The 12,395-nt window shown below is 45.9% G+C and overlaps 1 pseudogene; it reads right to left on the reverse strand.

The window, feature by feature from the left end:
* Nucleotides 1–1,801: 1,801 nt before the first annotated feature.
* On the reverse strand, nt 1,802–5,729 carry LOC129149553 (small ubiquitin-related modifier 2-like; annotated as a pseudogene).
* Between the last annotated feature and the right edge of the window lie 6,666 nt (nt 5,730–12,395).

The raw sequence follows: 12,395 nt of genomic DNA on the forward strand, positions 1-12,395 counted from the left end.
ATAAGGAATCGAGGGCGACTTTACTTATGGATCCAGTATTTACAAAGCCCTCCCAGGAAAGCCAGCCTGGAGGGAACCTGGCATACAAGATCCCAGCCCTAGGTGGTCAGGCAGGTCATTTGCTGGCAGGTCAGGAACCTCAGCAAATTTTGGAGTGGATGTTGAGCATCATGGAAGACGCAATACATAGAGGTAGGGAAGTTTAGGCCAAGTAGAAGATGAGCAGCGTGCAGGTCAGCCCCTTGCAGAAGACCACATAGGAGTAGGCGGTGGCCCGGCGCCAGAGCTAGACAGCCAGACCCTACAGACCTGCCACCATATAGACCCCAGCCCGCCACCCACCTGCCAGGCACCCACAGGCCACAAACACAGCCTCCTGGTGCTCTGAAGTCCGCACATACCCTCTCTAGGGCATCCTGGGCCTTCGTCAGGACCATTGGCCCGCTGGACTTGCTGAAGGAGCGATGAGGCAGTGACTAGGTTGGGTTACAATGTGGGAAGCGCCTCCAAGGTTATATATTTTTAAGAAGTAATAGGAGATCAGTGACAATTAAAATGTTTTTTATTGAGATAGAGAGATTTGTTGTTCCACTTATTTATACATTCATTGGCTGCTTTTACATGTACCCCCATGAGGGAATGGAACCTGCAACCTTGACATATTGGGACCATGTTCCAACCAACTGAGCTACCTGGCCAGGGCATCAACTTTTAACTTATTCAATCTTCTCATCTGAGACCATTCAGCTTTTGCCGGATCCTGTAACCTTGAATGTAAATCAGGAGTCCTGGATTATAATATGATTAAACATCATCCAGCTGTGTGAACTACGGCTGCCACCTTCCCTCTTGGGTCTTTATGGTAAAGGACAGAATCTCTCATACTGCATAACTCAACATCTGTGCCACTGTTTACTCATATATGCAGCAAACGGTTCACTTGAGGATTCCACTTCAGCTTTGACAACTGTATACTCATACGTAATCACCACCCAATCAGGACAGAAAGTTTCCACCACCCCAGGAAATCCCCTTTGCCCCTTCTAGTCAATTCCCATTCATCCCTATAAGAGACAGTCACTTCCTCACAGGCTTTTAGTAAAACTCAACAGAGGAATATATATAAGGGCACCTTGGAAAATCTAAATTAAAGGCTTATCCCAGAATGTGAAGGTGTTATGACTAACAATAATGTACCATATTAGTCTAAATAAAACATCATATAGTCCCAATGAAACTGAAAAGGCATTTAGCAAAATTAAATACCTATTCTCATCCTCTCCCCTCCCACCCTCATTTTAAATAAGAAGTTTATTTAAATAACAAGATGCTTGATTTGAAGGGAGGACTATCTAGGTTTTATTTCTTTTAGAGTAATTTATTCCTATTAAAAGTCAGATTAGCCTACATATAAGCTACATACAAAAAAGTTGTAACATTGTCCCTAGTTTACAATGATAAATGAAAATACATAACTTGCTGGAATATAAAAATAAGTGTTGAATGGGCATGCCACTAATAGAGAAAGGGGGCATTTCCACAGAACCAGTATTTTTCCCCATCCCATCTCTATTTGATGTTGATCAAAACATACCATTAGCCACTTAGTTAAAAAAATGAAAATGCTGTGCACATACATCAGTTATTTTATGTACAAGAAAGGAAAAAAGGGGAAGATGAAAAAATAAGAGAAAACTTGACTGTAGTAGTCAGAACGTGGTGAAACAAAATTGTGGTTTTCTAATTGAGAATGTCTTGGTCTGAAGGAACAGAGTTCCGGAGTAAAGTCGGAGTTCCCTTTTCACCAGACATCTCCTGTCTGCTGCTGGAATATTATCAATTCTATCTTCATCCTCCATTTCCAACGGTGCAGATGTGTCTGTTTCACTGAATGGTTACCTGTCAAATTGGAATCTGATCTGCCTCATTTGCAAACCCTGCCATTCACAACAGGCTCTCATTAGTTTACTAAGTGGTGTCTTGCATGGCACCACAGAACCATCCTGCTCTGCCACCTTCAAATTAATACGATAGTTGTTCTCGGTTTTGACTCCTTCCTTGGACTTTTATTGGCCATGGCAAGTGCTGGAGTCTCCTTAACTGTCACTTCACAAAAAAGGTACCAGATCCACACCAATCAAGCACAGAAGCAGCACCAGGAATGGCAGAAGAAAGAGGTGGCAGCGCTGAAACCGGTTTGGCTCAGTGGATAGAGCGTCAGCCTGCGGACTCAAGGGTCCCAGGTTCGATGCCGGTCAAGGGCATGTACCTTGGTTGCGGGCACATCCCCAGTAGGGGGTGTGCAAGAGGCAGCTGATTGATGTTTCTAACTCTCTATCCCTCTTTCTTCCTCTCTGTAAAAAATCAATAAAATATATTTAAAAAAAAAGAAAAGAAAAGAAAGAGGTGGCAGCACTTATTCTTAAAACCGATCAGAATAGGGGGATGCATACATCATGATAAAATTTTCTGTCGAAAAACTAGAGCCAGTGTCATTAGTAATGGTGAAAGGCCTTCCCAATGAAACCAAATCAAAACCAAAATGCCTACCTTCTCAAACCATCATTGAACATTGTACTAAAAGTTCCAGCATATGCAATAATACATGAAACAAAAATAAAAGGCAACTTCCTTACGGTCAAGATGGCAGTGTAGGTAAATGTGGTACTCGAATCCTCCCACAACCACATCAAAATTACAACTAAACTACAGAACCACCATCATTCAGAACCACCTGAAATCTGGCTGAATCGAAGTTCTACAACTAGGACATTAAAGAAGCCACCTCAAGACTGGTAGGAGAAGTGCAAATGCTGAACAGGCTGATCCCACACCCAGGTGTGGGGGATAAAAATTGGGAGGGATTTATCAGCTGCTGAGGTTCCCTCTGAGGAGCCATCAACCTGGCTCACACTGTTTGCTCTGCCTTGGTGATTCCCTGAGGTTCCACTCCACCCAACATTTCGGTCCACCCAAGCTCTTTCCAGTGGCTTTTCCATATGAATGGCCTGTCTTGGCTCATGCTTCAGATTTTTCCTAAAATCTCCCAAGTAAGCAGCATCTGGCCTCAGTAAGCCCTGTTCTTGTTGCTAAGTGGCCCCACATCTGGCACTAGTGGCAGCCCACTATGGTTCACAGGTTGGCCTCACCTGGCACCTCCAAACCCAGCACAAGTAGCAACCATCTGCAGATCACTTTGTAGCTCATTGTGGGTGGCTGTGGGCAGAACATAAGTGGCAGTTGACCTTGGTCTGCACCTCCCAGGAGGCCTCAGAGCCAGCACATCCAGTGGACAGCTTCAGACCATTTCAAAGCACCACTACCTAACCACCTCCACAAGCAACATACTCAAGGGGCAGACTCAGTGGGCACCAGAGCCCCACTGATGTAAGTCCTGCTCTGTGGGGTGAGCCCCTGCACAGTTGATTCTCCACAGTAGTTGGAGATCAGTGGTCCATGATCCCAATCTTTGCAGTCAATTGGCTTGGGGGTAAATCACTCTCATTGACATACCAACAGCAATCAAGACTCAATTACAAGAAGCGGGTGTACAGAGCTCACACAGGTGGTCACCTCAAGTGCCCAGCTTGTGTGATCGGGGAGGCTGTGCAACTGGACCTACAGAACACTTACTGCATTAGGCCACTCTACCAAACCTGGCTCTACCTAATACATAGAAACAAACACAGGGAGGCTGCCAAAATGAAGAGATAAATATGTTCCAAATGAAAGAATAGAACAAAGCTCCAGAAAAAGAACTAAACAAAATGGAGACAAGCAATCTACTAGATGCAAAGTTCAAAACACTGCACATGTAAGGATGCACAATTAACTTAGGTGAAGAGTAGAGGAACTTAGTGAGAACTTCACCAAAGAGATAGGAAACAGAAAAACAGAGGTAGAAAACATAAAAGAGAACCAGTCAGAAATGAAGGCTACACTAACTGAAATGGAGAATCTATAATAATAAAACTGTATTATGCTAATTAGACCAGACATCATCCCAGACGTTCTTCCGGGGCTGCTGCTGTGAGGGCTGGAGTGGCAGCCGGGGCTGCTGCCTCAACCCTCAGAGGCCCTTTCGTGAATTTCGTGCATCAGGCCTCTAGTAATTTATAGGGAATCATCAGTGGAGTAGATGAAGCTGAGGATCAAGTGTCAGAGATTTGGAAGATAAGGAAGCAAAACACACCCAATCAGAACAGCAAAAAGAAAAAAGAGGATCCCAGACTAACTGCAGTGTGGCCTCTAAAACAGAAAAAAATTAGAGGAAAAACTGGTGGAATCCTAGGAAAGTCTGTAGTTCAGTTAACAGCATTAACAACAACAACAAAGGAAAACTAATTATATTGATGTTAATATCTTAGTTTTGGCAATGCTACATGGTTATTATGTAAGATATTAATATTAGGGAAAGCTGGGTGAAGAGTATAGGAGAATCCTCTGTACTGTCTTTTCAACTGTTTGAAATTTTAAATAAGTCCAAAATAAAAAATTTTTTGAAAAATAAAATAAAAGGCAAGACTCTTGGAAGGGAGAAAGTAAAATAATTACAATTTTTCCTCCTATATGATTGCATAGTTTAAAAATTCTAAGGTTTAACCCTTTGCACTCGCTTGCTTTTTTCTCGATTCCTTTATTCTAATGCTAACCGTGTCGAGTCACACTTGACATCCGAGTGCAAAAGGTTAAACTACAATAAATAAAATAAATTTATGTCTGGATAATGTTTGAAAACCTTAGCAGAAACAGTTAAAAATGCATTTACTAGAGGATCTAATTCATCAGGTTTACAGAATACATCAAATACAAAGAATTCACCTTGATAAGAAATACAAATAATTTATTTGAAGAAAATCACACATTTTAATTGAACTGTAATAAAATGCTTGGATTGATATCTTCTTTGATAAGAAAAATATTGAAAAAAACCTCTCAATCCTTCCTATCTGTTTGATAGTAGTGAAACTGCTCCTCATTGGTACTATTGTGCGAAGGCCTTTGCTCTCGTTAATCTAAATTTAAGGTTGTCCTAGAACAATAGCAGGTAGAAGCATGGTGGGAGAGGGATTCTTATAGGAACGCCCAGGAAGTGGAGAATGGACAAAAGGGATGAACTTTCCCTCTTGGCCACACCTGACTTGTACCAGGTAGAAATCCTTTTCGCCCTATCTTGTACAATGGTGCTGCAACAGACAGGAACTGAGAGATTTGGAAAATCCAGAGTTGGCTTTTTTATTGCCACCTCCCTGACCAGCTAGCTACCTTACATGGAGAGCCACAGCCTGAGGACCTGCTTGTCGGGGCATCTGGATGGAGCAGGAAGCTCTGTCCTCACAGGCAAAGGGAGCTCTCCGTGTTCCCAGGGACCGTGGGTCGCATCCAGGACCCTGCCTGGCACTGTGTGCATGTTCTGAGCGACAGAATTAACGTGATCCTTCTTTCATTCATTCACTTGAACAGCCAACATTTACCAAGCACATGGGTTGTCAGGCGCCGGGCAAGGTTCCTTCCTTGGAGCCTTGAATAAGGAAATGAAACCACATGGGGCCCCTCCCACACAGAGGCGATAGTGTTCTATGCAAAAGTGTGCAGCCTGGGCCCCATTGTCTGGGTGAACTTTTCAGTGATTTACCACAGTGGAGAGAAAAAGCAGATTTGGAATAAGAAGAGGTTTACACTGGAGTTCGATTATTGAAAGGTAGGAACCTCACCTGAGCAAGTGTCATTGTCTTTCAGGGCCTCAGCTTTCTGAATCTGCAATAATGGGCTGCTAATACCTCCTCACAGGAACTGATACAGGAACCCAATAAGACAACGACGTAAAGCATCTACATCAGTGTCAGGTAAATATTAGGTGTCCAGTAGAAGCTGGATTCCTTACGTCTATGGTGAGTACTGTTTGCCGTCATCATAACTTTAGTCATGGATATTTTGAACATGCCTAGGAAACATGCACACGGTGCCACGGAGGGTCCTGGATGCTACCCACTGTCACTGGGAACACGGAGAGCTCCCTTTGCCTGTGAGGACAGAGCTGTCCTGCTCCATCCAGATGCCCCGACAAGCAGGTCCTCAGGCTGTGGCTCTCCATGTCCATGGCAATAAAAAAGCCAACTCTGGATTTTCCAAATCTCTCAGTTCCTGTCTGTTGCAGCACCATTGTACAAGACAGGGCGAAAAGGATTTCTACCTGGTACAAGTCAGGTGTGGCCAAGAGGGAAAGGCTCAGGGCAGCCCTCCTTAACCCTCCTTTGGGCAGCCAGGTTCCCAGGAAAGCGAGAGCTCATAATTAGCTATTCAGTGATCAAAGACTTTTCTTGGACAGGATGAGAAAAGTTGGGGGAACTTCGAATATAAGTAATGTCAGATGTCTCGCTTTTTGCACAGCAAATATTTAAATACAAATGGCCTAAAGCAGGAAGCAGCAGCAGAAAATAGATTCAGAGTAAGACACAAGTAGGAAGTTGACAATTCTGGCAATCTTGCCTAGCCCTTGCCTCCCATTTGCAGCCCCCAACTCTGGCCGCCTTCATCAGGGGCCTTCATAATTAGAAATAACAGCGCTTGGGAAGCCTAAATGAATCCAGTGAAGAAAAAATACATTGGGACAAACTTATGTCTCCATAAGATCAAGATTTATAAAAAAGTTATTGAGCACACTCTTTGTATTAAAAAAACACAGAGTGACCTGCCCAGTTGCTCAGTGGTTAGAGCATTGGCCCACACACCAAAGGGTCACAGGTTCAATTCCCGATCAAGAGCATGTACCTCAGTTATGGGCTTGATCCCTGGCCAGGGCAGGGGCACATGTGGGAGGCAACTAATCAATGTTTCTCTCTCTCTCTCTCTCTCTACCTCCCTTCCACTCTATCTAAAAGTAATGGAAAAATATCCTTGGGTGACGATCAAAATAAATAAATAAAAACAAAAAGACATATGAAGTAAAACAAACAAACAAACAAAAAACGGGTGAGGGTGGGTTAAGAATGTTAACAGAATTGTCCAGTCTGCAAAAACATATACAGTCTGCAAAGGAAAAAATGAAAATAGAAAGCCATAAATGTTTGTGTCAAGTGACTAGCATATTTCCAAGAAAGGACAAAACTTTGGGGATGAGATGGAATAAAGGAAAAACTCTAATGTAATTGCAATAAGGATGATGGAGAAGATAAAAGAGGACATTCCCTTCAAGGTGAGGCCTGGGACATAAGGAATGAGCCCCAAATAGCAGCCACTGGCTGGATTGGAGATCAGGGAGAGAAAGAGTCTTCATAGAAAAGGAGAGTAAAAGCTAAGGATGGAGAGGCTGGTAGAGGTGAGACTATAGGAGGCAAAGACCAGAAAGTGAAGGCTTTCCTCTGTTGTAATATAAACAACTAGAGGCCCGGTGCATGAAATTCATGCATGGCGGGGGTTCGGTGTGTCCCTCAGGCCAACCTGCACCCTCTCCACTCTGGGACATCCCTCTCACAATCCAGGACTGCTGGCTCCCAACTGCTCGCCTGCCTGCCTTCCTGATTGCCCCTAACCGCTTCTGCCTGCCAGCCAGATCACCCTCTAACCACTCCCCTGCCAGCCTGATTGATGCCTAACTGCTCCCCTGCCAGCGTGTTTGCCCCTAACTGCCCTCCCCTTCAGGCCTGGTCACCCCTAACTGCCCTCCCCTGCAGGCCTAGTCCCCCCCAACTGCTCTCCCCTGCAGGCCTGGGTCCCACCCAACTGCCCTTCCCTGCAGACCCGGTCACCCCCAACTTCCCTCCTCTGCCAGCCTGGTCACCCCTAACTGCCCTCACCTGCGGGCTTGATTGCCCCCAACTGCCCTCCCTTGCAGGCCTGGTCCCTCCCAACTGCCCTCCCAGCTGGCCATCTTGTGCCGGCCATCTTGTGTCCACATGGGGGCAGGATCTTTGACCACATGGGGGCAGCCATCTTGTGTGTTGGAGTGATGGTCAATCTGCATATTACTCTTTTATTAGATAGGATAGAGGCCTGGTGCATGGGTGGGGGCCAGCTGGTTTGCCCTGAAGGGTATCCCGGATCAGTGGGGGTTCCCTTGGGGTGTGGGGCGGCCTGGGCGAGGGGCCTGTGGTGGTTTGCAGGCCAGCCATGCCCCCTGGCGACCCAAGCAGAGGCCCTGGTATCTGGGATTTATGTATCTTATACAATTGAAACTTTGTAGCCTGGAGTGGAGCCAAGCCTCCTGCTTTCTCTGTGGCCAGCAGCCATTTCTGTTGAGGTTTGTGTATCTTCTATAATTGAAAATTTGTAGCCTGGAGCAGAGGCCTAGGCCAGCCAGGGCTGCTGAAGCTTTGCTTCCTCCACTGCCAGGGGCAACAGTTGCCTCCTGCTCTTTCCAGCTCTGTAGCTGCCGCCATTTCTGTTTGGATTTGTTTACCTTCTATAATTGAAACTTTGTAGCCTTGAGTGGAGGCTTAGGCCAGCAAGGGCAGGCGGAAAGCTTGGCTTCCTCTGTTGCCCGGGAAACCCAAGCCTCCCTCCTGCTCTCTGTGGCTGTAGCCATCTTGGTTGGGTTTATTTGCATATTTTCTCCTGATTGGCTGGTGGGCATGGCTTGTGGCTGTAGCGGAGTTAGGGTCAATTTGCATATTACTCCTTTATTAGGTAGGACTAGAGGCCCAGTGCATGAAATTCATGCACTGGGGAGGGTGTCCTTCAGCCCAGCCTGCACTCTCTCCAATCTGGGACCCGTCAGGGGATATCCGACTTCAGGTTTAGGCCCGATCCCATGGGATCGGGCCTAAACCTGAAGTCGGACATCCCTCTCACAATCTGGGACCACTGGCTTTTTCACCTGCCTGCCTGATTGCCCCCTAACTGCTTCTCTGCTGGCCTGATTGCCCCCAACTACTCTCCCCTGCTGGCCTGATCACCCCCAAGGCTTTTATTAGTATAGATATGACCCTTCACAGAAAATTTTACTAACCCTGCTTTACAATAAGGGCTTGACAATTGAATCATTGGGACCAGACACCAAGATTTCCTTTCTTTGAATAGTGGAGGGAATAATTATCTTTCTTTAAGTTGCCCTGGAATTAAAATGAGATAATGACTTAGAAAAGTATAAAAGCACCATATAAAGACAACTGTCTTTTTCATGTACTGAAAAGACAATAAAATGGTAAAATGAAAAACACTATTTTTTTATTCTCTCCCTTCCTTCCTTTACAGCCTTTATTTAAACTTTGAAATTTATAAAAATTTCACTCCAATTTTCATTTCTTTACATTCAATATTATTTTGTATTGGTTTCAGGTTTTATATTAGTTACAGAATAGTGGTTAGACAATCATATACTTTACAAAGTGTTCCCCAATATTTCCAGTGCCCACCTGGTATCATACCATCATTATAACACTATTGACTATATTCCCTATTTAAGTGGTAATGGGTTTACAGGTTCCTTCCAGTCTTTCTTTTGTGTTGTTCATCTTTCCTTTTCTTTCTCACTTCTTCATCACTTTCCTTATATAGTATCTCAATTGGCCATCAAAGCTCAGTGAAGGCACTGGGACATGCTTAATCCATTTTACAGACCAGGACACTAAGGCCAATTCCAGTTGGCTGTGGAACTTGACTCAGTGCACAGGGAACCCTCAGAGCCATGCTCTCTGCCCTTCCTAAGGGGCAGCCGCCAGACAAACAGAACAAACCTTCCTGTTAGGCTTCTGAGCCTCTTTCTCAAGCACCTTTTCATTGTAGATGCTGAACATTCTTTCCTCTCCCCGTCCCCGGCCCCCCGGGGTCTCCGGAGCAGGTGGAAGGCTTAGCACTCACCGCCTAGGCATGCTCTGCTGTGGGGCAGGGCGGCAGGGGCTTGCTTTTGGGTCAAGGTGGGAGCAGGAGTCCCTGCCTCTGAAATGCAAAAGGCTGCCTGGGTGAGGCCAGTTAGCACTGGGAGCTTCTCTGAGTCAAGTCAGTCAGTTCAGTACCTTGCAGTGCAGCACCCCTCCACTGAGGTGGCACCGCCCCTCAACCCCCACCTCAGGGGTGAGGGTCCTTGCCCCTCCCCACGGGCTTCCTTCCATACTCCTTGATCCCTGGCCTGGCCCACCCAAGTCTTGGGGCCACTGCAGAACCTCTCTCTCTCTGCTGGTGAGGCAGATCCCTGCCCTTGGTCTCTGCAAAGCTGTGAATCTGTGACCAGAGGCCTGGTCTGGGTCTCAGCAACCCCATGCCTGCGATGTTCCCAGGATCCAGCCATGCCTCCCTGGACAGTGATGTTCCCGGGGCCCCATGGAATGGCTAGGCCTCCAGCCATGCCTCCCCAGGGCTGCGATGTTCCCGGAGCCCCAAGGGAGTGGCTAGGCCTCCAGCCATGCCTCCCCAGGGCTGCGATGTTCCCGGAGCTCCGCAGGCGTGGCTAGGCAGGCCGCTGCCCCTCATGGGGCCTGCAATGGACCTGGACCCTTCAGGTGGCGTCTGGTGCTGCCCACCCCCCCCCCCTTGCCCAGTGGATTGGTACCTTGTGGGCGGTGTCTGGTGCCGGCCTTCCTCGCCTCCAGGAGCTGGCCATGGCGATGCCAGCCCCGCCGTGTATGCAAATTAACCTCCATCTTTGCTGGGTTAATTTGCATACTCACTCTGATTGGCTGTGGGTGTAGCGAAGGTACGGTCAATTTACATGTTTCTCTATTATTAGGTAAGATAATGTGTTAGAAATATGTAATGTACTTCATAGTTTTAAACTCCTTTTTTTTCAGTATTTTTTTAATGAATCTTTATTGTTCAGATTACAATTGTTTCTCCTTTTTCCTCACATATCTCCCCACCACCCAGTTCCTACCTCCCCTCTGCCCTTACCTCCCCCCCCCCCCGCTGTCCTTATCCATAGGTGTATGATTTTTGTCCAGTCTCTTCCCATACTCCCCACACAGACACCCCTTTCCCCCTGAGAATTATCAATCCACTCCCATTCTATGCCTGATTCTATTAAGTTCACCAGTTTATTCTGTTCCTCAGATTTTTAATTCACTTGACTTTTAGATTCACTTGTTGATAGATATGTATTTGTTGTTCATAATTTTTATCTTTCTTCTTCTTTTTCCTCTTTTTAAAGAATACCTTTCAGCATTTCATATAATGCTGGTTTGGTGGTGATGAACTCCTTTAGCTTTTTCTTATCTGTGAAGCTCTTTATCTGCCCTTCAATTCTGAATGATAACTTTGCTGGGTAGAGTAGTCTTGGTTGTAGGTTCCTGCTATTCATCACTTTGAATATTTCTTGCCACTCCCATCTGGCCTGCATGGTTTCTGTTGAGAAATTAGCTGATAATCGTATGGGAGCTCCCTTGTAGGTAACTAACTGTTTTTCTCTTGCTGCTTGTAAGATTCTCTCTTTGTCTTTTGCTCTTGGCATTTTAATTATGATGTGTCTTGGTGTGGTCCTCTTTGGATTCCTTTTGTTTGGGGTTCTGTGCGCTTCCTGGACTTGTAAGTCTATTTCTTTCATCAGGTGGGGGAAGTTTTCGTTCATTATTTCTTCAAATAGGTTTTCAGCATCTTGCTCTCTCTCTTCTTTTGGTACCCCCATAATTCTGATGTTGGTTCACTTGAAGTTGTCCCAGAGGCTTCTTACACTATCTTCAACTTTCTGAATTCTCTTCTCTTCATGCTTCTCTGGAGGAGTGTCCTTGGCCTCTTTGTATTCCAAATCTTTGAGTTGATTCTTGCAATCCTCTAGTCTGCTTTTGGGTCTCTGTATAATATTTTTTATCTCAGTCAGTGTATGTTTAATTTCTAGTTGGTCCTCATTGAATTTATCGGCCTTTTCCATGAAATTCTTGAAAAACCTTATAACTGTGGTTTTGAACTCTATGTCCAGTCGCTTGTTCTCCTCCATTTCTTTGGTTTGTGATCTGTTTCCTTGCCTTCTCATATTCTCTGCTTCCCTAAGTTGGTAGGGTAGTTTTGTGTACAAGGTGTCCTATTGGTTCAACGGGTCAGCCTCCCAGTTACTTGAGGTGGACACTCTTGGTGTACCCTTGTGTACTGTGTGTCCCCCAGCAGGAGCTACAGCAAGGGCTAGTTTTCTCCTCCTTTGCTTGGGCGGTTTTGGAGCAGTCTGACTGGAGCTGCAGTTAATTTGGTTGAGCTGCCCCAGAACAGGCCATTTATATGCAAAAGCCACTGTGTGGAGCCTGGGCGGGTTTGTAGAATGTGCGGGGCGGGGTCTCAGGGCTGGGCGGGGTCTCAGGGCGTCACTAGGCTGAGGCGTGGCCAACGGCGATGGCTGCCGTCAGCTGTCTCTGCCTTTCCACTTTTCCAAGTCCCTGGGCCCTGCGCTCCAGCGCAGTAAACAATGATTGCTGGGCGCACCTCTGCAAAAAAGTCATTCTCACTTTCCGACCCGATGGCCGAGAGTCCAGCTTCTC

The sequence above is a fragment of the Eptesicus fuscus genome, chromosome 6 (genome assembly GCF_027574615.1).
Source record: "Eptesicus fuscus isolate TK198812 chromosome 6, DD_ASM_mEF_20220401, whole genome shotgun sequence".
NCBI classification, from domain to species: Eukaryota; Metazoa; Chordata; class Mammalia; order Chiroptera; family Vespertilionidae; genus Eptesicus; species Eptesicus fuscus.